Below are 26,603 nucleotides of genomic sequence, written 5' to 3'. Positions count from 1 at the left end.
GGAGGCGGGAGGGGGCGGGGCCAGCGGCCGGAGGCGGGGCGCTGCGCGGGACCCTGCCCTCGCCCGGCAGCTGGGCGCGGGATCCCGGCGCGCCTAGGAGAGGGATGGGCATCCATCTGGGACGCCCAGAATTTCCAGTTCTGAATTCGCTCCCAACCAGTTTACGTCCAGGCCCAGTGCTGCAGGTTTGTAGCAAAATCGAGTGAACTTTCCTGAGTTCGCTGGGTACAAGGGACTAACCTTTGCAGCACCAGACTGCCGCTTGTCTGTCCCCTGTCCCCACTGCAAGCCTTAAAGGCCATGGAATTTTTGTGCACCTATATCTTCATTTTCTCACTTATTAGGGAACAGACTCAGTGGAGCACAAAAATATTTAAAGCTCTCTGCCCTTGAGATCTGACTTTATCTTTCACGGACCTCACCCAAGGGCGTTTACCTGGCTCAGACCTGCCTGGTCTTCCTTCCCTCGCTCGGGAGGTCAGGGCCTGTTCTGCCTAGTCCCAGACCAATGTGGAGGAAGCCTCTTGGCAGATTTGTATATCAAACATCTCACACTCATAAAACGAAATGTTCCATTCTTGTGCATACTTGGAAAAAAACCACGTGCACACTTGGCTGATTTTTTACTCAAGGTAAAGTACTCGATGACGAGTCCCTTTATTTTTCTGCAAAATGAAAAAATAATTAAAGATAAAGCAAAATTGTCATGTTTTGAAGACCTTTAATTTACAACTAATGTGAGGGAGAATGCTGGCTCCCATCTTTATTGCGTTCATGACTGTCAACAGACGGCCCCATTGGACAAATGGGTGATCTTGTATCCTTCTTCCACCCCATTCTGTCCTAGTTCATCCACAGTTGTGGGTATGCTCTAGAATGTTACAGCTGTGTCAGCTCTGCCCTGGACCAACTCTGAGAAAAGTGGGTTGAGTCTGAGATCTTCCGGGATTTGGCCCTGCTCAAGGAGAGAGTTGGGTATCTCCATAGAACATCAGATCATAAGTCCCTGGGAAACAGCCCAAAATCTCCAAATCCTTCTGTTCATTTATTTCAGAAACATCCTGGGCTGAGATAGAAACCCAAGTCAGACTTTGAGTTTGCTTTGGGTATTCAGGAATTCCTGTCAAAATGAAATCTGCTCAACCGAGAGGAGGATGAGTTGGGCTCCAGTTCTGGTGAGTTTTAACAGTAGTTAACCATACTTGAAGCAACTTATTTAAACTCCCTGGGTCTCCCTTGTCCAGGCATCAGCTCTGTGAGGTTGACTCTATGGACTGGCCTTTCATAGCATCTAATGTTATCTAATTCCTCAGAATTAACGACTCCTCCCAGCTCCCTAGTTTAATAGGTTTCCTGAGATATTGCAATTGAAGACTAAGTATTTCTGGAAGCAAGAGTTGGAGGATTATAAATAATTATATGTACATCTGTCTACTTCGTTCTGTGTTAAGATGGTAGAAAAATGCTCAAGGCATTTTGCAGTAGATGGTAGAGAAGAATTTGGCTGTCATTATACTCTGGAGGGGAAAAAAAGAATTACAGAAGAAAAGAAAATTCTTCGTGAACAAGACTACTGAACAGACTAGGAAGCTGAGGCAAAGCATGAACAAATGAGGTTGACAGAACTAGAAATCCTCCCCTGCCCCAGGATTTCTATTTTGAAAGACTCATGAATAAAAGACCATTCATTATTTTGTGTACTTGCAGTGAGCAACAGTTTAAAATCAGTTGGCAACCGGTCTGGGAATAATCTCCTGGTTTTGCTTCTCCATTTTATCTCATGTGTCTACAGAACTGTGTAGTGCACAACAGCAGGGATAATAAAGACTCTGGAGCAAAACCAAACATAGCAAATACAGTCTTGTGATTTAGAAAAGGTTGCCCGTTGACCCTGAAAACTTAGGAGCAAGGGAGGAGGAGAGTCCATGACTCAACAAAAGAAAGTTAAAAACATAGTTATAAGTTACTATTAACTACCAAATGTAAAGGGAGTCTTAGAGGACCTTTGTTTTCCTTTTTCATGTTGATTTTGAGAGAGCGAGATGAATCTGATTCCAGCTCTGCATATCACAGGGAGCCATGTTTGTTTTTATGCTTACCAAAGGAGGGAGGAAAAAATGGAAGTGGGGAACTGAATTCTAAAATCTTTTATTAATAGATTTGTGTGATGTGCTTCAACAAGGATTTTTTTTTTTTTTTTTTTTTAATTTTTGGCTTCTTTACATCTCTATTCTGTCCTTTCTCAAGGAAACAATCCCTATTCAGAGAAATTTCTTGTGGTTTTACAGAATGATTGGAAACTTTTTTTTTCCCCCACAAATATAGGGTCCTTGGTGAAACAACATCACTGAATATGCCCTTTAAAATGTGCTCCTGTTGCCTCTTCTCTTAACTCAATGTGTAGTTTAGCTGGGCATCTTGTGGCTTTGTCTGAACTTTCATAAAAGAAGTGTTTCTTCTAGGTGAGAAGTGAAGGCTTTGACTTGCCTCTTCAGAGACTTAAGCACTGTTTATATTTCTTACCGACTTCCTACTTCAATATTATATGTGCTTTTCAATTTTTAAAATTTATTTTATATAAATTATTTTAATGTAATTTTAAAATAATTTATCATTATTTTCCTTGAACTGCAGATGCAATTTTTTTCTTTCTCAAATCTTGGGCTCTATAATATCCCGAGACCCTTTGGGAATTATCCTAATAACAAATGCAGCTCTCTTTTGATTTGACTGGCTGTGGCACTTGGGATTTTTGTTTTGCTTTGTGAAAAGACTGGATATGCTTTGCACTGATGAAAGAGAGAGAGAAGCCGGGCGCGGTGGCTCATGCCTATAATCCCAGAATTTTGGGAGGCCCAGGCAGGCAGATCACCTGAGGTCGGGAGTTCGAGACCAGCCTGACCAAAATGGAGAAACCCCGACTCTACTGAAAATACAAAAAATTAGCTGGGCATGGTGGCGCATGCCTGTAATTCCAGCTACTTGGGAGGCCGAGGTAGTAGAATTGTTTGAATCCGGGAGGCAGAGGTTTCAGTGAGTCCAGATTGCGCCATTGCACTCCAGCCTGGACAACAGGAGCGAAACTCCGTGCCCCTCCCTGCCAAAAAAAAAAAAAAAAAAGAGAGAGAGGGAGGAAAAAGAAGGAAAAGATGAGAAACACAAACCATAAAAAGAGTGAAATCAAAAGAAGGGGAAGACAAGCCACAGACTGGGAGAAAGTATTTGCAAAAGATGTATCTGATGAAAGACTTGAATCCAAAATACACAAATAACTCTTTAAACTCAACAATAAGAAAACAAACCACCTCATTAAAAAATAGGCCACCAAGCCAAGTGCAGTGTCACAAGCCTATAGTCCCAGCTACTCAGGAAGCTGAGGCGGGAGGATTGCTTGAGTCCAGGAATTCAAGGTTGCAGTGCATTATGACCATACCTATGAATAGTCACTGCACTCCATCCTGGGCAACATAATGAGACCCTGTCTCTATTTTTAAAAATTATTTTTCTTTACAGGGTGTAGTGGTGCATTCTATAGTCCCAGCTACTTGGGAGGCTGAAGCAAGAAAATCATTTGAGCACAGGAGTCCCTAAAAATAAACAAACAAATAAATAAATACAAATCAAAATTAAATAAAACAAATAATCCAGTTCCCTAGTTGCAATAACCACATTTTTTAAAAAAGGGCAAGCAATCTGAAGAGACCCCTTACCAAAGAACATACACAGATGGCAATTAAGCATATGAAAAGATACTCCACATCTATCTTTACGTGTATCATTAGGGAATTGCAAATTAAAACTACAATGAAATACCCTGAGCACCTATTAAAATGGCCAAAATTGGCAACAGCAACCACACCAATTATTGATGAGGATGCTGGGCAAAGGGAACGCTCATTCATCACTGATGGAAATGGAAAATGGTACAGCCGCAATTTCTTACAAAACTAAACACACTCTTATCATACAATCCAACAATTATACTCCTTGGTATTTACCCCAAGGAGCTGAAAACTTATGTCCACCAAAAAGCCCTGTGTATGTATGTTTACAGCTGCTTTATTCATAATTACCAAAATGTTAAAGCAACCAAGATATCCTTCAGTAGATGAATGGATAAACTGTCGTACATCCAGATAATGAAATATTATTCAGCACTGAAAAGAAATGAACCATCAAACCATAAAGACATGGAGGAAATGTAAAGACATATTATTAAATCAAAGAAGCCAGTCTGAAAAGGCTACCGACTGTATAATTCCAGCTATATGACATTTTGGAAAAGGCGTAACTATAGAAACAGTAGAAAGATCACTGGTTACCACTGATCAGTAAAACGATCAGAGTTAGTGGCAAGGGAGGAAGGGATGAATAGGAGGAGCAGAGAGGATTTTTAGGACAGTGAAACTGCTCTGCATGATACTACAATGGTGATACATGCCATTATCCATTCGTCAAAATCCATAGAATGTATCAATGTAGGTTCATTGATTTAACAAGTGTATGAGCCTGGTGGGAGCTATAGACAGTCGGGGAGGTTGTATGTGTGTGGAGACGGGGTATATGGAAACTCTCTGTACTTTCTTGCTCAAGTTTGCTGGGACCCTAAAAGTGCTCAAAACATAATGTTAATTAAAATGAAAGAGAGAGAAATGGTACAAAGGTTGGTGGTCGAATGGATAGAACCCTCTCAGAAGACCCAGACCCTTGTCTTGTCTGAACCTCACCATTCTTCATATTTTCATTGGTAATACTCTGCAAATAAACCAACTGTTTAAAGCATGATATTAGAGTCTACAAAAAGCTGGAGCAGCCTGGTAAGGTTTCACAGAGGAGACAAAATTTTAGTTGGAGAAATGGAAAGGGTTTATGTGAAGGCAAAGGAAAAGGAAGAAGAGCCTGAGTGGAGGGAAGAGCATGAAGAAGAGAACTGAGACCAGGAAAGAGGACTGAGGCAAGAGGAGAGAAGCACCACTCAGGCTGAGAGTGTATGCTGAGTAATTGTGGGGAACACAGCTGGATGGGCGATGGAGCCATAAAGCTGCATGTCCTGTTATAATTAGTAATATGGACTTTATCCTCAAAGGGACTGTGGAAAGTTTCTGCAAATATCAGTTGTTGTTTTTTATTTTATTTGTTTATGTTTTGAGACGGAGTCTCGCTCTGTGGCCCAGGCTGGAGTATAGTGGTGTGATCTCAGTTCACTGCAGCCTCAGCCTCCCCGCTAGCTGGGATTACAGGTGCACGCTACCATGCCAGCTCATTTTTGTATTTTCAGTAGAGATGAGGTTTCATCATATTGGCCAGGCCAGTCTCAAACTCCTGACCTCAAGTGATCTGCCCACCTCTGCCTCCCAAAGTGCTGGGATTACAGACAGTCGTGAGCCACTGCACCCAGCCATGCAAATATCAGTTTTTAAAATAAAAGGCTGCTCTATAAAGATTGATCTGGCTTTCTGAGTGAACAGGAAAAGAGGAAACACCAGAAGCAGAAAGAGAAGTTCAAATAGCTTCTCTCCTTTTTTATGGGGATAAATGAGATAAGATTCTAATGCCTTTTATTTATGTTGGAAGAAAGAATACCAAATAAATCTGGCATTACTAGTAACAATGTCTAATAAACAGTACTTGTGTTTATAAGTCAAGTGACGTAAAAGACATATGCACCAAGGCTGGCAGAACAGTGTAAAGGTCTGTCCTCCTTTGATTGAACCTTACCAAGTGTCCTACTGGGCTTCATCCAGGAAGGCTTTGAACTTCCAGGCGAATAGCATAAAGGCAGTGATGTTGTCATAGCCATTGTTTTGACAACATGGATTGTAGGAGGAGACACTAATATTTATCATGATTGCATTTATGTGTGTGTGTATGTGTGTGTATATATATATACACACACACACACACATTGCGTATATAATAAATATGTGGCAGGGGTGTGTGTGCGTGCGTGTGTGTGTGAGTGTGTGTGATCTAAACTCCTCTATATGTTTCTTAAGGCCCTCCATTACCTGCCTGGTGACATCGCCCCAAGCCAACCTTATATCTCTCATGTACTCTCTCCACTCTGTTCTGTTCAGCGTTTAGTGTAGGAATCTGCCTTGCTTATTATCTTTATCAAAATCATTGCTCTAATTAAGATCGAGAAAGCATGTAGCAAATTTTGTTGTAACAAAAGAGGAATATGAAGTTAGTATGAAGAAATTTCTTTCAGTGGGTTTCTTAGATGCTTGACCACATTTCCAAAGTACCATTTTCTTTTTTCTCCATTTTTCTAAAATGAGATAAACCTGACACATATATAGTAGGACACGTAAAGTTTCCCGAAGGCAGACTCCATCTAATCTTGATTTTTAAAGATGTATCAATTACCCCAAGATCTAATTTAAATTCCTCATGTGATCCCTAAATATTTTTCTTTCTTTTTTCTTTCTTTCTTTTTTAACCTTTTCCCCAGAGCTGGGACAAAAGCAATGGTAACTTTATGTGAGTTGTTATGAATTTTTTAACATTATGGCACTTTAATGAAAAAAGTAAAAGTTGTCACTTAACCTAGACTCTGAAAATACCTTTTAAACTGTGGATGCTTTCATAAGTGGAACATATGAAAATATACATTTATTTCCTGGAGATATTTGATAAATCTAATTGTTAACTAACTTTAAAAAATTTGCCCAGAACAAGGACTTCATGTCTAAAACACCAAAAGCAATGGCAACAAAAGCCAAAATTGACAAATGGGATCTAATTAAACTAGAGAGCTTTTGCACAGCAAAAGAAACTACCATCAGAGCGAACAGGCAACCTACAGAACGGGAGAAAATTTTTGCAATCTACTCATCTGACAAAGGCTAATATCCAGAACCTACAAAGAACTCAAACAAATTTACAAGAAAAAAACAAACAACCCCATCAAAAAGTGGGCAAGGGATATGAACAGACATTTCTCAAAAGAAGACATGCATACAGCCAACAGACACATGAAAAAATGCTGGCCATCAGAGAAATGCAAATCAAAACCACAATGAGATACCATTCACACGGGTTAGAATGGCAATCATTAAAAAGTCAGGAAACAACAGGTGCTGGAGAGGATGTGGAGAAATAGGAACACTTTTACACTGTTGGTGGGATTGTAAACTAGTTCAACCATTATGGAAAACAGTATGGCGATTCCTCGAGGATCTAGAACTAGAAGTACCATATGACCCAGCCATCCCATTACTGGGTATATATACCCAAATGATTATAAATCATGCTGCTATAAAGACACATGCACACGTATGTTCATTGCGGCACTATTCACAATAGCAAAGACTTGGAATCAACCCAAATGTCCATCAGTGACAGACTGGATTAAGAAAATGTGGCACATATACACCATGGAATTCTATGCAGCCATAAAAAAGGATGAGTTTGTGTCCTTTGTAGGGACATGGATGCAGCTGGAAACCATCATTCTCAGCAAACTATCACAAGAACAGAAAACCAAACACCACATGTTCTCACTCATAGGTGGGAATTGAACAATGAGATCACTTGGACTCGGGAAGGGGAACATCACACACCGGGGCCTGTTATGGGGAGGGGGGAGGGAGGAGAGATTGCCTTGGGAGTTATACCGGATATAAAGGACGAGTTGATGGGTGCTGACGAGTTGATGGGTGCAGCACACCAACATGGCACAAGTATACATATGTAACAAACCTGCACATTAAGCACATGTACCCTAGAATTTAAAGTATAATTAAAAAAAAAATTTGCCCAGAAACTTTATGAGAAAGACTGAGATAGACTAACCATGGTTATATGATATACCACATCTCTAAATATTTTTGTATATTATATCTTAGACAGTTGGCACTCCATATCTATGTATTCTGTATCTGTGGGTTTTGCGTCCATAGATTCAACCAATGGGTCAAAAATATTTGAAAAAAAAAAAAAGGATGGTTGTGCCTGTACTGAACATGTTTACACACCTTTTTTCTTGTCACGGTTTTCTAAACAATGCAGTGTAATAATTTATGTAACAGTTACATTGTATTTTGTATTATAAGTAATCTAGAGATAATTTAAAATATATGGGAGGATGTGCGTAGGTTATATGCAAATACTATACCATTTTATATAAGGGAATTGAGCATCTGTGGATTTTGGTATCTGAGGGGAGTCCTGGAACCAGTCCCTCATGGATACTGAGGGATGACTGTATTTTGTAAATACTTATTATATCTAAGGCATATGTGCAGTTTAAATCTAAGTCAAAGTAAGAAAAAAAAGTGCTGGGCAGGAAATCAAAAAACAAACTTGCCTGGCATGGGAAACTCAAATTTCTGAAAACCGTATATTTGACGTCTCATCTTCTCAGATGTAATAGCCAGAAGACTTTGCCTTGTGTTCAAACAATGTTCTAGCTAATAGAATCAAAGAACTGGAAAAAACAAAACAAAACAAACAAAAAACATTTAAGATAACTTCTGAAAGTTCTTTTTCTGCCTAGTCCAAGGACAGACTGCAACCCAGTCTAATGGGAAGGTCGTGCTTATTTAGACAGACTTAGTTTTTTTTGTGTTTTTTTTTTTTTTTTTTTTTGAGCCACAACAAAATTATTTTTCTTACGATCATTTAACAAAAATACCCAAAAAATCAAGGAAAACTTGAACTATTTTTATCTCCAGAAGAGCTGTGGTCAATGGCAGCTATAGGTGGTCAGACGAAAGCGATCTTTCCAACTTGGGACCCCAAGACACATTGCATCTGGCAATAGTTATTAAGCAAGAAAAACATTCATAAAGCAACATAATTAATGGGACTGAAACAGTAAGACATTTATCCTACATTTAGTCTTCCTGGCTACTGGGTGGTATGCAACCTAGCCATAGATACTTTGAGGAGACTGTTTTCTATTAACTCTGGGATCATTTCCTAGTCTAGCATGATAGACTATGCCTAGCTAAACCCATCCCCCATATTCCCAGCCTTTAGTAGACACATAGACCAGGAAAGTCCTCACAATGAGTTATTGACAAACCCTTAGAAGCGACTGGGACAGTGAGTCCAGACTCCTTGAATCATTTCCTAGGGTATGCGGGGGTAGTGTCTGTACTTGAAAGGTGCGTCTCTCAAACTTGGTGAAAACTGCAAGCTCTTTGGGTTGATGCAATGAATTTGTTCTCCTGGGTTCTGCCCCAATACTTTAAAATTTCTAAAGATTTCTTTTGATGTTGAAGAAAAGACTATTAAACAAATGTGTCCCCTTAGCGAAGTAATAGCCCTAAAGCAAATTGGGAGGTTATAACCAAAGGAGCTCCAGGTGGGATGAAAGTATATGAAATGAACTGTGCTGGGTGACCCATGCCTGGAACAAAATGAGGCCTGAAAGAAGTATGTTTGAGACCCTTCCCATTACAGATGGCTTCCTTCAGTACACTTCAATTCAAAGGGGGTTATTTTATTCCCAAATCTGCCTGGGTTCCAGGCCAATTTAAACAACTTGTGAAAGAACATGAGAAATGCATGGGCCGGGAGTGGTGGCTCACACCTGTAATCCCAGCACTTTGGGAGGCCGAGATGGGCAGATCACGAGGTCAGGAGCTGTAAACCAGCTTAGCCAATATGGTGAAACCCTGTCTCTACTAAAAATACCAAAATTAGCTGGGCGTGGTGGCACACACCTGTAGTCAAAGCTACTTGGGAGGCTGAGACAGCAGAATCACTTGAACCTGGGAGCTGAGACTGCACCAGCAGTGAGCTGAGACTGCGCCACTGCGCTCCAGCCTGGTCGACAGAGCGAGACTCCATCTCAAAAAGAAAAGAATATGAGAAATGCAAACAAGTCCACCAAAACAAGAGAAATCTACTTGGATTTTTACTTTGTTTGTTTGTTTGTTTTAGATGGAGTCTTGCTCTTGTTGCCCAGGATGGACTATAGTGGCACTATCTCGGCTCACTGCAACCTCTGCCGCCTGGGTTCAAGTGATTCTCCTGCCTCAGCCTCCCAAATAGCTGGGACTACAGGTGTGCACCACTACACCCGGCTAATTTTTTGTATTTTCAGTAGAGACAGGGTTTCGCCATGTTGGTCAGGCTGGCCTTGAACTCCTGACCTCAGGTGATCCACCCACCTTGGCCTTCCAAAGTGCTGGGAAGATTTTTACTTTGAATCTGGTATAATCAACTTCCTTGTGCTTGGAATCATTGAATTACAGTGAGAACTTATACCCAAGAGAAATTTGTACTTTGAGTCAGAAAGTATCTAAAAAAACTGTTTCTGTATAATCTTTCACCTACTTTTCCTCTGGCTTATTGTCAGAAAAGGGAGGAAAGGTTTGATTTACTACAATTCCAGAGAACAAAGATATAAATATTTACATAAAAACTCCTTTTTGAATTTTTAAAGTTTTCTTTAGAGGATGTTTTAGACAGATAAAAATAAGAACAGTGTCAAGATATACCTTTGGAAGACCAAGGGAAATTCAGCATGTTAAGCATGCTATATTATGTGTAATATAGTATATTATATAAATATAGCATATTTATGTGTAGGGAGAAACATGGAAGTTTCTCCTTAGAATATTCTTGGGTTTGGTTGATCACACAGCATAAAAGGCCTGTAAATTCCATCTTAGAGAAAGCGCATGACCTAAAGCAGAAATAGTGTGTTTAACCGCCATTTGCTTTAACAGACCACACACGGAGGGGAAAAAAGTATAAAAGAGAATCTGATCAGATACTAAAAGATATACTAAGGAAGTAGTCTGCTTTTGGTTTCACCAGTGAAAACAGCAAACGAATAGAAAATAGTCAGTACCTCCTTTCCCTTTCTAAACGCTTTGGGGGCCATTTTTTAGGCATAGAAAGATTAGAGGAACAAACACAATTAAGACATTCCCTAAGACAATAAAATTACATGGAACTGCAAATAAACCTCTACTCAACAGACAAGAAACAAAAATTGCTAGTGGTTCAAGAAATACCCATACAGTCAGGAACTTTTTCAAGCAGTCTAGTCTCAGTTAAAGTCCAGTGAGTTACTAAATGAGGGGAACAATACCTCGGTGTAGCTGTGCGCTATTAGCTTTTGTCCCACTTGACTCTTTTAATGCCTTTGTCTTTAGTACTGTGGGTCATACTATTGATGGAGCCTGCTGTTTCATATATATCTTAACTAGTTTTTCCTTTTTTTGGCTTGATCCCTTTTTAAACTTTGATATTCATCTCTTTCTGAAAGTGAAACTAATTATGTTTTGCAAGGAAAAAGGATACTCTTGGAGGCATAATAAAGCGTTGCGTTATAGTCATTACCAAGAAATTGCATAACTATCATTCTGAGATACCAGTGTTAGTTTTGTTGTTTTTTGTTTTTTGTTTTGAGGCTGATGGAGCCTTACTCTATTGCCCAGGCTGGAGTATGATGGCGTGATCTTGGCTCACTGCAACCTCCGCCCCCCGGGTTTAAGCAATTCTCCTGCCTCAGCCTCCCAAGTAGCTGTGATCACAGGCACTCACGACCACGCCTGGCTAATTTCTGTATTTTTAGCAGAGACGGGGTTTCACCATATTGGCCAGGCTCAGACTCCTGACCTCAGGTGATCCGCCCACCTCTGCTTCCCAAAGTGCTGGGATTACAGGCATGAGCCACCACGCCGGGCCCCTAGCGTTAGTTTTATGAAGAATTGGACTGTGTATAACAGAAACAAACACATATATACTGCAAACAAAGAGTCTTAATGGCATTTAATCAAAAGCAATTCAATTCAGTGTTTAAAAATTTTTTGCCACATTACCTATGCACTTTATAAAAATCACATTCATCATTATGGAGATGAAAAAGGTTCCTTGTTAATGGCAAGTGAGTGGGTGGTTGCAGAAGACTGTGCAAAGATACAGACATAAAGGAAGAGAGAAATTGGGCAGAGAGGGCGTGGGGTATGGGAAGTAGAAGAAAGGACACATGTCATTAAGAACAAGTCGTTCTGTGAAACAGGAATGTGAACTAATAAATCCTGTTGTCTAATGGAATGCACCCAAGAAGAAAATAAACAGTTCAGTTGGTTGAAGACAGATTTCTAAGAAGTTTTTCTTATAGAGTACCCAAGGGAAAGCCGGTATTTCAGAAATTCTGGTGTCCATGACCAAATGGTATTTTCAAACAACTGTGGAGAGAAGTCAAGATGCATACACTTGGAGTCATTAAATAATGAGGAAGACAAGGTAGTGAGAAATCATTGCTAAACTGCAGTTCACCCCGTGCCTGCCAACAGATACAGAGCAGACAAGGTTGTGTTCCTGAGGTGACGCTGCTCTCATTGAGGGCACCACTAAGCCAAACGAAGAACATTACTTATATATAGCAGGCTCTCCCTCAGGGAGGAACCCGAGGAAAGTCACAAAAAAAGTAGAGGAAGCCAAAAGAGTGTTTTTAGTCTCACACATCCTGTACTTTTTTTTTCAACTGCTATTTTGAAAGATAAACATTACATTTGTGGTTGAGTTGTCTTCCAGGTTAGAGAAAACAAAACAATATGGTTGTGAAAGAAGAGGCCTGTGATGGAGCTAATGACCTTGGAAAGGCAGACTGCTTTCCTGGCTTTCAAAACAAAACAAAACAAAGAAACCATTTTTAAAAAGTGGTTGAAAAAGAGTAAAGCCCTTGCATCTATCTCCAGTGCCCCTAGGCCCTCAGCTGGTTCTAGAGTGACCTGGACACAAAGATGCTCTGTCCAGGTGTGAGCAGAGGAATGGCACACCATCCCTGTATAGCCACATTCCATCTTCAGCTTTCATTCAACTGGCATTTTATAGGCAGGAAGTTGTGTTCAACTCAGGTTTTATTGAAACTAGGGCATTTCTATATTCTTCTTAATTTGGAAATGAAAGCAAATTTTATTTAGGAAGCTAGCAGAGTTTTCTTGTGGGTTTGAAGGCAATCTCACTTTACCAATGGGTCAATTCCACAGATCCTTTGGTTTCCTATTAGACACCGAAAGTGCCTCCTACTTACTATATCCAAAACCCTGCTGTCATCACACAGGGCACCACTAAAGCCTGTAGTCACCTAAGAGATCAAAGAATTTGAGAAGAAGAAACCAACCTATATGGCATTAGTAGAGCAGTGGGTGGAAATGCCTGTTGGTTTAGATATTATTGAGCCTCCTTGAGAAATTACTCAATATGACGATAACATGTGTTGAAAGGTGTTGCAGAGTGGCTTCCTTTATGCAGTCTACAGTGGGATTGACTTGTAATGGTGCCATTAGGTTGGAATTGGAAGACAGACAGGGCTCTAGAAGACCCCAGATGCTTGATTCTTAAACCTCCCCAAAATAAAATATATTGTTGATTGGCATTGTGTTAGGATTCCTGTGGCTGCTCTAACAAATTATCACAAATTTTGTGGCTTAAAACAACTGAAATGTATTCTCTCACAGGTCTGGAGGCAAGAAGTCCTAAATCAGCGTCACCAGGCTGAAATCAAGGTACTGGCAGAGCTGTGCTCCCTCCAGATGCTCCAGGGCAGAATCTGTTTTCTGCCTTTTCCAGTTTCTGACATTCTTTGGTTTGTGGCTTTATCACTTCATTCACTCCATCTTCAAGTTTTTCTCTGCTCCTTCACATCGTCCTCTCTCTCTCTCTATGTCTCTCTCTCTCTCTCTCTTTCTATGTGTGTGTGTGTGTGTGTGTGTGTGTGTGTGTGTACGCGCGTGCGCACATGTGCGTGAGTGTGTGTATGTGTGTGTGAGAGAGAGAGAGAGAGATCTCCCTCTGCTTCTCTCTTATAAGGACACTTATAATGACATTTACGGCTCACTGGATAATCCAGGATAATCTCCCCATCTCAAGATTCTTAATCACATCTGCAAAGACCCTTCTTCTACATAAGGTAATGTTTATAGTTTCTAGGGATTAGAACCTTGTATCTTTGGGATCATCATTCAGCCTACTATAGGCATGCACTCTGTTCTCTCTCACACACATAGTAACACTCAATATATATACTATTCTAGGAGTCGTCACTGGACAACTTGGAGAACACTAACTGATAAGTGCTTACTGAGCACCTGCTCTGTGCTGAGCTCTGTCCAAGTTGCAGCAGCAAAACAAAAGAAGTATGAAACACAACCTCTGCCTTGAAGTAAAAGACAAATATGGTTGGAAGACAAGACTCATACACAAGTGACATAAATAGAAACACTGCAAGACAGAAGATAGTCATATAGTATAGATTATAAATGCTGTGAGAGTTCAAATAAAGGAGATCTTTATTTAAAAAGTAAAGAAAATATTAGCAATTTTAAAGCCTGCAGTTGTTCAGAGACAGTCTACATTTTTCACTACTTGGGGAGTTCCATATAAAATTACTTGTAACACCTACAAGGTCCAAGTGAATAAAACACTGGATGATTAAATAACTTTAATGGCATTATAGACTTTTGCAAAAGCTTGAAGCAGTATCTTATATCCAACTGGTCATCTTTGTTATTAATTATAATCGGATGTTGATGATACTCTGTACTGAAGTACAAATTGGTTTGTAGAAGATGAATTTCTTTTCTTTTTTTTTTTTTTTTTTTTTTTGAGATAGGGCCCAGGCTGGAGTGCTGTGGTGCTATCACAGCTCACTGAAGTCATGACCTCCCAGCCACAGGTGATCTTCCTACCTCAGCCTCGTGAGTAGCTGGGACTACAGGCACATGCCACCATGCCCAGATAATTTTTTGTAATTTTTTTTTGTAGAGACAGGGTTTTGCCATGTTGTCCAGGCTGGTCTTGAGCTCCTGGGCTCAATCTATCCACCCACCTTGGCCTCCCAGAGTGATAGGCTTAAAGGCACAAACCACCACACCCAGCCAGAATCAGAACTATCGATAAAACAGGGCATATTACCAGAAACAAAATGTGTATGCTTGAAAGTGTTCAGTGGGCATTGTGGTGGATGTTCAAACATTCATTCCAGTACAATTATATTGCCAGGTATTTGTTTCTGTGTCGGGTACCTAAAAGGAGGAGATAATCCCTTCTTCCCCTAGACTTTGCCATATCTGGATATGATGCTTGGGATTACTTAGCCACTTTGCTACCAATATTTGCAAATCTAAGAGCTGAATAGAACTTGGTGTATGATGGCATTACTGAAAGGATATATTGACCAACTGCAGATCTTGCCCTGTTCAGACCTCTTATTAAGTGAGTTAAGACAATTCTTTCTTCTTTAAATCAGTCTTTATTTGGTTTCCTAATATTGTACTATACAGAATCTTGACTGATACAAGGTATAAAAATAAAGAAACCCTATATGTCTTCATGCAATTTTAAAAAGAGAAAGCAACAAAATACAGAATGTATATGAAAATATGTAACTGCTAGGAATGGCTAACACTTAAATGGGATTTATTTGGGATTTGTTATAGGCTGGACATTGGACTAAATTCTTTATATATACTAACTAATTTAATCTTTACAATACTTCTAATTAGGTGGTTACCATTATCATCCCTGTTTAGGAGATGACAAAGTGTCTGTTGTTAATTTGCTAGTAATTGGCAGAGCCAGGATTAGACCCCAGGCAGTCAAATTCCAGACTCTAATTGCAGGCACTATAATTCCAGTGCTGGAATACATTATGCTAGACTGCCTCTTGCTTCTCTTTATTCCTCTCTGATTTTTTTTTTTTTAAGTGGCTATTGGGCCAGGCACTGTGGCTCATGCCTGTAATTCCAGCACTTTGGGAGGCTGAGGTGGGCGGATCACAAAGTCACAAATTTGAGACCAGCCTGGCCAATATGGTGAAACCCTGTCTCTACTAAAAATGCAAAAATTAGCCGAGCATGGTGGTGCTTGCCTATAGTCCCAGCTACTTGGGAGGCTGAGGCAGAAGAAATGCTTGAACCCAGGAGGCGGAGGTTGCAGTGAGCTGAGATCACACCACTGCACTCCAGCCTGGGCAACAGAGTGAGAGTCCATCTCAAAAAAAAAAAAAAAAAAGGCTGATTCAAATAATTAAACAAATATATGTCAACATCCCAAATTGCACTCAATATGTGGTTAAAAGACATATATATATACTGTATCAGTTATCTGTTGCTGAGTGTATTAATCTGTTCTCACACTGCTAATATTATACTACACAGAATCTTGAGACTAGGTAATTTATAATGGAAAGAGGTTTAATTGACTCACAGCTCAGCATGGCTGAGGAGGCCCCACGAAACTTACAATCATGGCAGAAGTGGAAGCAAACACATCCTTCTTCACATGGTGGCAGGAAAGAGAAGTGTCAAGCAAAAGGGGAAAAGCCTCTTATAAAACCACCAGATCTCATGAGAACTCACTCACTATCACAAGAACAGCATGGAGGTAACTGCCCCCGTGATTCAATTACCTCCCACCGTGTCCCTCCCATGACACATGGGGATTTTGGGAACTACAATTCAAGATGAGATTTGGGTGGGGACACAGCCAGACCATATAATTCCATCCCTGCCCAAATCTCATTTCCTCACATTTCAAAACATAATCATACCTTTCCAACAGTCCCCAAACTCTCAACTTATTCCAGCATTAACCCAAAAGTACATGTCCAAGGTCTCATCTGAGACAAGGCAAGTCCCTTCTTCCTATCAGCCTGGAAAATCAAAAGCAAGTTATTTATTTTCTAGATACAGTGGGGGTACAGGCATTGGGCAAACACACCCACTCCAAATGGGAGAAATTGACCAAAACAAAGGGGCCACAGACCCCATGCAAGTCCAAAATCCAATAGTATTTAAACCCTATAATGTACCTTCAGCCCTGCCAAATGCTGGTTCAAAATGTTTAATTCTTTTTGAGGTTTTTAAGTTAGCATTTTTTTTTTTTTACATTGTGACTGCATTTTTCCCACTTCACAGCTGAGTTCCTATCTGTATTGTCTCATGTATGAAAGTGTCATTAAAACTTAACCAGTCATTAAACCTTAAAGTTCCAAAATGATCTTCTTTGACTCCATGTCTCACATCCAGGTCACGCTGATGCAAGAAGTGGGCTCCCATGGCCTTGAGTAGCTTCTCCCCTGTGGCTTTGCAGGGTACAGCCCCCCACCTGGCTGCTTTCACAGGCTGACGTTGAGTGTCAGAAGCTTTTCTAGGTGCATGATGCAAGCTGTCGGTGGATCTACCATTCTTGAGTCTGGAGGACAGTGGCCCTCTTCTCACAGCTCCACTGGCCAGTGTCCCAGTGGGGACTCTCTGTGGGGGCTCTGACCCCACATTTCCCTTCTGCACTGCCCTAGCAGAGGTTATCCATGAGGGCTCTGTCCCTGCAGCAAACTTCTACCTGGATATCCAGGCATTTCCATACATCCTCTGAAATCTAGGCAGAGGTTCCCAAACCTCAATTCTTGACTTCTGTGCACCTGCAGGCTCAACACCACCTGGAAGCTGCCAAGGCCTGGGACTTGCAGCCTCTGAAGCAACACTCTGAGCTGTACCTTGGTCCCTTTTAGCCCCAGCTGGAGTGGCTGGGATGCAGGGCACCAAGTCCTGAGGTTGCACACAGCAGGGAGGCCCTGGATCGGCCCAGGAAACCATTTTTCCCTCTTAGGCCTCTGTAGCTGTGATGGGAGGCGCTGCCATGAAGGTCTCTGACATTTCCCCATTGTCTTGCTGATTAGCATTTGACTCCTTGTTACTTATGCAAATTTCTGCAACTGGCTTGAATTTCTCCCCAGAAAATGTATTTTTCTTCTGCATTGTCAGGCTGCAAATTTTCCAAACTTTTATGCTTGGTCATCTCTTAAATGCTTTGCTGCTTAGAAATTTCTTCCACCAGATACTTTAAATAATCTCTCTCAAGTTCGAAGTTCCACAGATCTCTAGGGCAGGGGCAAAATGCTGCCAGTCTCTTTGCTAAAGCATACCAAGAGTCACCTTTGTTCCAATTCCTAGGAAGTTCCTCATCTCCATCTGAGACCACCTCAGCCTGGACTTCATTGTCCATATCTCTGTCAGCATGTTGGTCAAAACCAGCAAGTGTCTAGGAAGTTCCAAACTTATCACAGCATCCTGTCTTCTGAGCCCTCCAAGTCTCTAGGAAGTTCCAAACTTTCCCACATTTTCCTGTCTTCTTCTGAGCCCTCCAAACTGTTATAGCCACTGCCTGTTACCCAGTTCCAAAGTTGCTTCCACATTTTTGGATATCTTTACAGCAGCACTCCACTCTCTATGGTACCAATCTACTGTATTAGTCTGTTCTCACACTGCTAAGAAAGACATACCTGAGGCTGGGCATGGTCACTCACACCTGTAATCCCAAAACTTTGGGAGGCTGAGACAGGTGGATCACCTGAGGTCAGGAGTTTGAGACCAGCCTGGTCAACATAGCAAAACCTTGTCTCTACTAAAAATACAAAAATTAGCCATGCATAGTGGTGCACGCCTGAAATGCCAGCTCTCAGGAGGCTGAGGCAGGAGAATCACTTGAACCTGGGAGGTGGAGGTTGCAGTGAGCTGAGATCACACCACTGCACTCCAGCCTGGGCAACAAAGCAAGACTCCATCTCAAAAAAAAATAAAAAATAAGAATAAATAAAGACATATCTGAGACTGGTAATTTATATAAAGAAAAGAGGTTTAATTGACTCACAGTTCCACAGGAATGGGGAGGCCTCAGGAAACTTACAATCATGGTGGAAGGGAAACAAACACATCCTTCTTCATTTCACATGGTTGCAGGAAGGAGAAATGCCAAGCAAAAGGAGAAGAGCCCCTTATAAAACCATCAGATCTTGTGAGAACTCAGTATCACAAGAGCAGCATGGAGGTAACCACCCCCATGATTCAATTACCTCCCACCAGGTCCCTCCTACAACGTAGGGATTATGGGAACTACAATTCAAGATGAGATTTGGGTGAGGACACATCTGAACCATGTCACTGAGTAACAAACCAGCCCCAAATTCTGTGGTTTACAACAAAGACAGTAATTTATTTATCTTTCCCATAAATCTTTAATTTGGGCAAGGCTCAGCAAGGATGCCTTATCCCACAGCATCATCGGGGTGGCTAGCTTGGGCACTGAAGAATATCCCTTCAAGATGACTCACCCACGTGGCTAGCAAGTTGCTGCTGGTTGCTTACCCAGCACAGCCTAGGCTGGAAGCTGGGACCCTCAGTTATGCTTCACTTAGGCCTCCTTACTGGCTTCTTAGGCTTCCTTACAGAACGGTAGCCCAGTTCCGGTATTAAAAGAACCCAAGCACGAGTTGTTTTGCATTTTATAACCTAGCCTTAGAGGTCACACAGTGTCATTTCTGTCAGTCACAGGCCAGACCAAATAAAGGAGAACATAGATCTTACTTCTGAATGAGAGGAGTGTCAAAGAAGAGCATGTGGGTTGTTTGGTTGCTGCAGACAGATTGGAAGAATGTACTCTGCCACAAACACTTTTATACATGAGACAATACAGATAGGAAGTCAAATGTGCGGTGGGAAAATGCAGTAACAGTGTAAAAAATGCTAAATTAAAAATCTCCAAAAGAATTAAAAATTTTGAACAGTGTTTGGCAGGGCTGAAGGTACATTATAAATTGGTTTAAGTTTTTTTTAACACTACTTGATAGTATTCATACTCCGAAATAATATAAAAATATGGAAGCATTCTAAATACTAATAAGAAGTCAGTAAATATGGTGATTCCATATTGTTTAATAATTATATGGATAGTAAAAATGGCAACTTTGTAAACTTTTAGATATAAGTAAATACATACACTAACAAAACAACACAAAAATAGTATGCATGAAGTACTAGAATTGTGCAACAGGTATACATATATAATGACAGATTAGAAGTGAATAGAGAACAATAGAAATATAATTGAATGGTCATTATGTTCTTTTTTCTATGAACTTGCTTAAATTTATGGTACTAATAAATAATTTTAATATACTATATAAATTAAATGTATCACAAGCTCTAACAATCATAAATACAATACATTAAAGAAGGAACTCACAAAAGATACAGCAATCCCACTACTGGGTGTATATACAAAGGAAATGAAATCACTATGTTGAAGAGATATCTGCACTCCATTGTTTATTGCACATATAGCCAATATATGAAATATATATATTACCAAAGATATGGAATAATAATATATTAATATATATCATAATAATAGCCAAGATATGGAATCAATGTAAGTGTCCATCAATGGATGAATGGATAAATAAAATGTGGTATATATACACATTTTATATATATGGAGTACTATTACACCATAAAAGAGAACATAGCCAGGTGCAGTGGCTCATGCCTATAATCCCTTTTGGAGGCCAAGGCAGTCGGGCAGATCACTTGATCAGCCTGGGAAACATAGCAAAACCCCATCTCTACAAAAAAATTAGCTGAGTGTGGTGGCATGTGCCTGTAGTCTCAGCTGCTTGGGAGGCTGAAGCAGGAGAATGACTTGAGCTCGGGAGTTTGAGGCTGCAATGAGCCAGGATCATGTCACTACACTCCAGCCTGGTTGACAGAGTGAAACACTGTCGCAAAAACAAATAAATAAATATAAAAAATAAAAGAGAACAAAATCCTGTCATTTGCAGCAACATGGATAGGACTAGAGGTCATTATGTTAAGCAAAATAAGCCAGATACAGAAAGACCACATGAAATCTCTCATATGTGGAATCTAAAAAAGCTGACCTCATAGAAGAGAATAGAATGGTGTTTACCAGAGCTTGAGCGGTTAGGGGACAAGGGGACTGGGAGATGTTGGTCAAAGAATATATAATTACAGCTATATAGGAGGAATTTCAAAATGTCCAGAATAGGCAAATTGTTCAGAGCTGGAGGGGTAGAGGGGAAAGGATGGGTTTTGGAGGGTGGAGAGAAATGGAGAATGAGTACTAATTGTTATTAAATTTCTTTTTTGGAGGATGAACATGTTCTCAAATGATAGTGGTGATGGTTTCACAACTCTGTGAACATACTAAAAACTACTGGATTTTATACTTTAAGTGAGTGAATTGTATGATATGTGAATTATAACTCAAAGCTGTTAAAAAAAAAACTCAAAAAATAGAACCACATACTTTATCATGTATAGGCTAGTAGATACCATTGATTAACAACATGGAATATTTAGTTAAGAATAATGTGCTTGCCTTTTAGAATTTAGAAGAATCACTGAGCTCTAAAGTGGAGGCTTCTGGTACAACTTAAAGTAATGGTCTGTAAAGCTAAAGTTAAATCTTGCCCACTATTCTCTGCATGCTTTTTTTTTTGCTTTTTTTGTTTGTTTGTTTGTTTGTTTTTGAGATGGTGTCTTGCTCTGTCTCCCAGGCTGGAGTGCAGTGGCGCGATCTCGGCTCACTGCAAGCTCTGCCTCCCATGTTCACGCCATTCTCCTGCCTCAGCCTCCCAAGTAGCTGGGACTACAGGCGCCAGCCACCACGCCCAGCTAATTTTTTAAAAAATATTTTTAGTAGAGACAGGGTTTCACCGTGTTAGCAAGGATGGTCTCGATCTCCTGACCTCGTGATCCACCCGCCTTGGCCTCCCAAAGTGCTGGCATTACAGGCATGAGCCACCGCGCCCAGCCTCTGCATGCTTTTTGTTATCATGGTAGAACTATCTTTCTAGGAAATTAAATTGGAATGGAGGACTGTGCAGTGGGTCTCTCTGCCACTTACTCCAATGCCTTAAGTTTGCAAAAAGTTATAAAGAGAGAGAAGAATTCATACTATTACTTGAAAATAATAAAATGTACTATCAGTATATCTAAATTTTTTTTAAATTCCAGAAATATTGAAAGCATATATTATCAGATTAACAAAGCAAACCTCAGTTTAAAATGTAATGTAAAGCCGAGTGCAGATTATAACAAATGTACCACACTGATGCTGGATGTCGATGGTGGTGGAGGCTGTGTGTGGGAGTGGGTGGATTATGTACTTTCAGCTCCGTTTTGCTTTGAACCTAAAACTGCCCTAAAAAAAAAAAGTCTATTAATTTAAAAATCAAAACAACAAAAAACCTAGTGTACCAGAGACTTTACAGGTAGGAGTTGTTGCAAGAATGTTCACATGTTCTAAGCTTTGGATTTCGCTTATGTTCTAGGCGTTGGATAAAGGAAGAGGAGAGTTCTGTGGTCAACTGCTTTGGAAGCAGAAGGCAAAAATAACATTTACTGGTAGGACAGTTAATGCAGAAAAACAGGGACATTCTTCAGAGCATGATTTTTAGCTGGTGGTGATATTACCCCCACCAGGGCAAAACTTAGGTCTTGGGTGGGAAATTTCGGGGAAAGAAAACAAAAAAAGCCTAAATACTGCTATAGTCTGTGGTTCTAACGGCCACAGACGTACGCAGAGATGTAGCCTCTCTGTAGTACTAACATTGCATGAAGGAGAGGTGGTGATTAGGGAAAAAGTGTCTACAAGGTTTCCTTAGGAGGGTGATAATGAAAAAAAGATTGAGAAGCATTGCTCCAGAACATAGTAACCCAGAAAAGGAGTGGAAAAGGGATAGGCTGCTAGTTTTGGCATCTGTGGTCTGGCTCATCCACAAGCAGGGCTGTGCAATCACGAAGACCAGCAGCAAGCCAAGAATCACCAGACTTTTAAGGAAAACCAGCACTGTGAAAGACAGGCAGCAAACCCAATAAATATAAGTGTGAATGCCCAAGGAAACAGTTAATAGAGCAAACAAGATTTTAAGTTGGACTGTAATTAAAAACCTTAGAGCTATGAAAGGATACTGCAACCACAATAGCAGGCAGTTTTTAAAGAATCAGTTATTGATATTGAAAATAAAAAATATGGGCTGGGGGCTGGCAACAGTGGCTCACGCCTGTAATCCCAGCACTCTGGGAGGCCAAGGCAGGCGGATCACCTGAGGTCAGGAGTTTGAGACCAGCCTGGCCAGTATGGTGAAACTCTATCTCTACTAAAAATACGAAAATTAGCTGGGCCTGGTGGCACATGCCTGTAGTCCCAGCTACCTGGGAGGCTGAAGCAGGAGAATTGCTTGAACCCGGGAGGCAGAGGTTGCAGCGAGCCAAGATTGTACCACTGCACTCCAGCCTGGGTGACAGAGTGAGACTCCATCCCAAAAGAAAAAAATGGGCCGGGCGTGGTGGCTCACGCCTGTAATCCCAGCACTTTGGGAGGCCAAGGTGGGTGGATCACTTGAGGTCAGGAGTTCGAGACCAGCCTGGCCAACATGGCGAAACCCCGTCTTATCTAAAAATACAAAAATTAGTCAGGTGTGGTGGCGCACACCTGTAATCCCAGCTACTTAGGAAGCTGAGGCCAGAGAATCGCTAGAACCCCAGAAATGGAAGTTGCAGTGATCCGGGATCGTGCCACTGCACTCCAGCCTAGGCGACAGAGTGAGACTCTTTCTCAAAAAAAAAAAAAAAAAAGGAAAGAAAAAAAGAAAAGAAAAAATATGATCACTGAAATAAGGGGCCTACTGGATAAACTAAATAGCAAAATAAATACAGCAAAGAATAAAATAGTGAACTGTAAGAAGTGAGCACAAGAATTCAGCCGAAGTAGAGTATACCAGGCAGAGATGGAAAGTACAGCCAAAAAAGGAATAAAACAATAAGTTAATGCATTTTAATTGCACAATTGTATGTTTTTTGGGAGGTGACAGAAGAAACTTATGCCTACAGATAGATATAACAGGTAGTCTTCTAAAATGGCCCCGTTTTATTTTCCTTTTTATAGGAGGGGATCTTCCTAGGACAACTTTGTAAGATTCTTACTTCATAGAGTTATCGTGAGAATTATTATCACAAAATGAACCTCAGTTGCGCAGCTCACAAAGTAAGACACTTTCCTTTATTCTTAACTGCACTACCATTACCTTACTGTGTGACTAAGATCTTTTTTGTCATTACACAGTGAGATCTTAGCATCAATAAGCAGGTTTGAAATGATTCAGTACTTTCTCTAACTTTATTGCACAATAGTAGTGAGTAGAGCACTGAGTCAGTTGGAGAAAAAATAGCCCGTCTTACATTAAGTGAGAACCACGAATAATAGAAGCCCTCAAACTGCATATTAACTGTACTTTACAATTAGTTGCTAACTGTAATAGGAAACTAATCATCCACATGTTATAGGTTCAGGAAAATAGAAAGGCAGAGTTTGCACGATTTTTTCAATCCTGTCAAACAACAACAATAATATTGGGACATCCCATAATTCCTTTCTGCTATTCCACTGGACTTCTGCAATGCACTTGTGGCTCATGTAGACTTAACTATTCTCTGGTAAAGACAATAGCAAATATTGATTGAACACTATTGTATTTCAGGCATGTGGGTGCTTTACATGTATTAACTCAGGTAATTAATCCACAGGACATCCGTACAAGACAATTACTTTTTTCCCCATTTTACAGGTGAGAAAATTGAGGCTCAGAGATGTTCAAGCAATATGCCTAACAGCTAGTGACAGAATCCAGGGCAAACCAGGCAGTCTGGCTCCAAAGCTTACGCTCTTAACTTTGTGTGCAGTGGAGACACTTCGGGTTTATGGAATGAGACTGGAAGTACTGGGGGCTTTGAAGCGTTTCCTAGGGTGGAAGTAGAGAAATGCATTTTTCTACTGGGCAACTAAGGCATTTCAGAAAGAGTTGTTACTGGCTGGCAGTAAATGCTGATTCCATTCCCAGCAGTTTACTTGTATCTTTCTTTGTTATGCTTTCTCTTGACTTCTTTTCTTCCTTTTTTTTCTATGGCTGGAGATCAAGCCTGACTAAGGAGGAGGGTGGCCATAAGTACCAAGCTGTAGGCCCCTCGTACTGAACAGTGTGTACACATGAGAGAGCAGTTTCAAGGTACCAGGGGGAGGCACACATATGGTGATCTTTCAAATTTCAAAGTAAAATATGGGAAGCCTACTTTCATTCTTTTACCATATTGGTATTTTTCAAATTACATCTGTTATTGGTTTTGTTTTTGTCAAGATTTTCATAGAAAGACATATCTGTACTACACTAGCTTGTGACCATGTTTTTAAAAATTACAATAGTAATATATGCTCATCATAACAAAAAAATTGAAGAGTACAGATTTGCATAGAGCAAAAAAACCTTCCTTTGGGACAGAGATTTAAATGTAAATATGAACCTTAAATTACTAGAAGAAAATATTGGTGAATTTAAATAATTATTTTAGAATGAGGGAAGGACTCTAGGCATAAAATAATATCCTGTAAGAATAAAGGAAAACACCAGTACATTAAATTGCATAAACTTTCTCATGAAAAATGTACCATCAAAAACTAAAAACATAACAAAAGCAGAGGGATAAAATTTTTAACACCGTGAGAAATTGCTATTTTTAAAAACCATACAAACAGCTATTTCAAATCAACAAGAAAATTATAATTAAATAGAAAAGCAGGCAAAAGGCATGAATAGTTTAACAAAAAAAAAGCCTATAAAATGGATGTAATGGATGTATTTTTCCTATGATTACTGAAGATTTAAACTTCTTTTTTTTTTTTTTTTTTGGAGATAGAGTTTCACTCTTGTCACCCAGGCTGGAGTGCAATGGCACGATCTCAGCTCACTGCAACCTCCACCTCCCAGGCTCAAGTGATTCTCCTGCCTCAGCCTCCCAAGTAGCCGGGATTACAGGCACCTGCCACCACACCTGGCTAATTTTTGTATTATTAGTAGAGACAGGGTTTCACCATGTTGGCCAGGCTGGTCTTGAGCTCCTGACCTCATGTGACCCACCTGCCTCGGCCTCTCAAAGTGCCAGGATTACAGGTGTGAACCACCATGCCTGGCCGATTTAAACTTTTTATAGTATCCAGTGCTGGCAAGGATGTGAAGAAGTAAGTAAGCTCACATACTCTTAGTGGAAGTAGAAGTTGATATAACCTTTTGGAAAGCAATATAGCAGTACTTTTTTATTATATTTTAAGTTCTGGGGTACATGTGCACAATATGCAGGTTTGTTACATAGGTATATGTTGCGGGAAGTCAGGGACCCCAAACGGAGGGACCGGCTAGAGCCGAGGCAGAAGAACATAAATTGTGAAGATTTCCTGGACATTTATCAGTTCCCAAGATTAATACTTTTATAATTTCTTATGCCTGTCTTTACTGCAATCTCTGAACATAAATTGTGAAGATTTCATGGACATTTATCACTTCCCTAATAATACTCTTATAATTTCTTATGCCTGTCTTTACTTTAATCACTTAATCCTGTTATCTTCGTGAGCTGAGAATGTATGTCACCTCAGGATCACTATTGTACAAATTGATTGTAGAACATGTGTGTTTGAACAATGTGAAATCTGATTGTAAAACATGTGTGTTTGAACAATAAAAAATCAGTGCACCCTGAAAAGAGCAGAATAACAGCGATTTTCAGGGTAAAAGGGAAGATAAACATAAGGTCTGACTGCCTGCGGGGTCAGGCAGAATAGAGCCATATTTTTCTTCTCACAGAAAGCCTATAGACGGATGTGTGAGGAGGAGAAATATTGCTGAATTATTTTCCCAGCAAGGAATAACCCTGGGGAAGGAATGCATTCCTGGGTGTAGGTCTATAGATGGCTACTCTGGGAGTGTCTGTCTTATGCAGTTG

General features: G+C 40.3%; 1 long non-coding RNA gene across 1 annotated transcript; it reads left to right on the top strand.

Moving 5' to 3' along the window:
• Positions 1-16: 16 nt before the first annotated feature.
• Positions 17-14,411, top strand: LOC114673555 (uncharacterized). The gene is made up of 3 exons (XR_013407981.1): positions 17-185; positions 1,055-1,175; positions 13,431-14,411. It is a non-coding gene; the product is annotated as an uncharacterized LOC114673555 (long non-coding RNA).
• Positions 14,412-26,603: the final 12,192 nt, after the last annotated feature.

Source organism: Macaca mulatta, chromosome 17 (assembly GCF_049350105.2).
Source record: "Macaca mulatta isolate MMU2019108-1 chromosome 17, T2T-MMU8v2.0, whole genome shotgun sequence".
Lineage (NCBI taxonomy): Eukaryota > Metazoa > Chordata > Mammalia > Primates > Cercopithecidae > Macaca > Macaca mulatta.
This window is presented reverse-complemented; position numbering and strand designations above follow the sequence as displayed.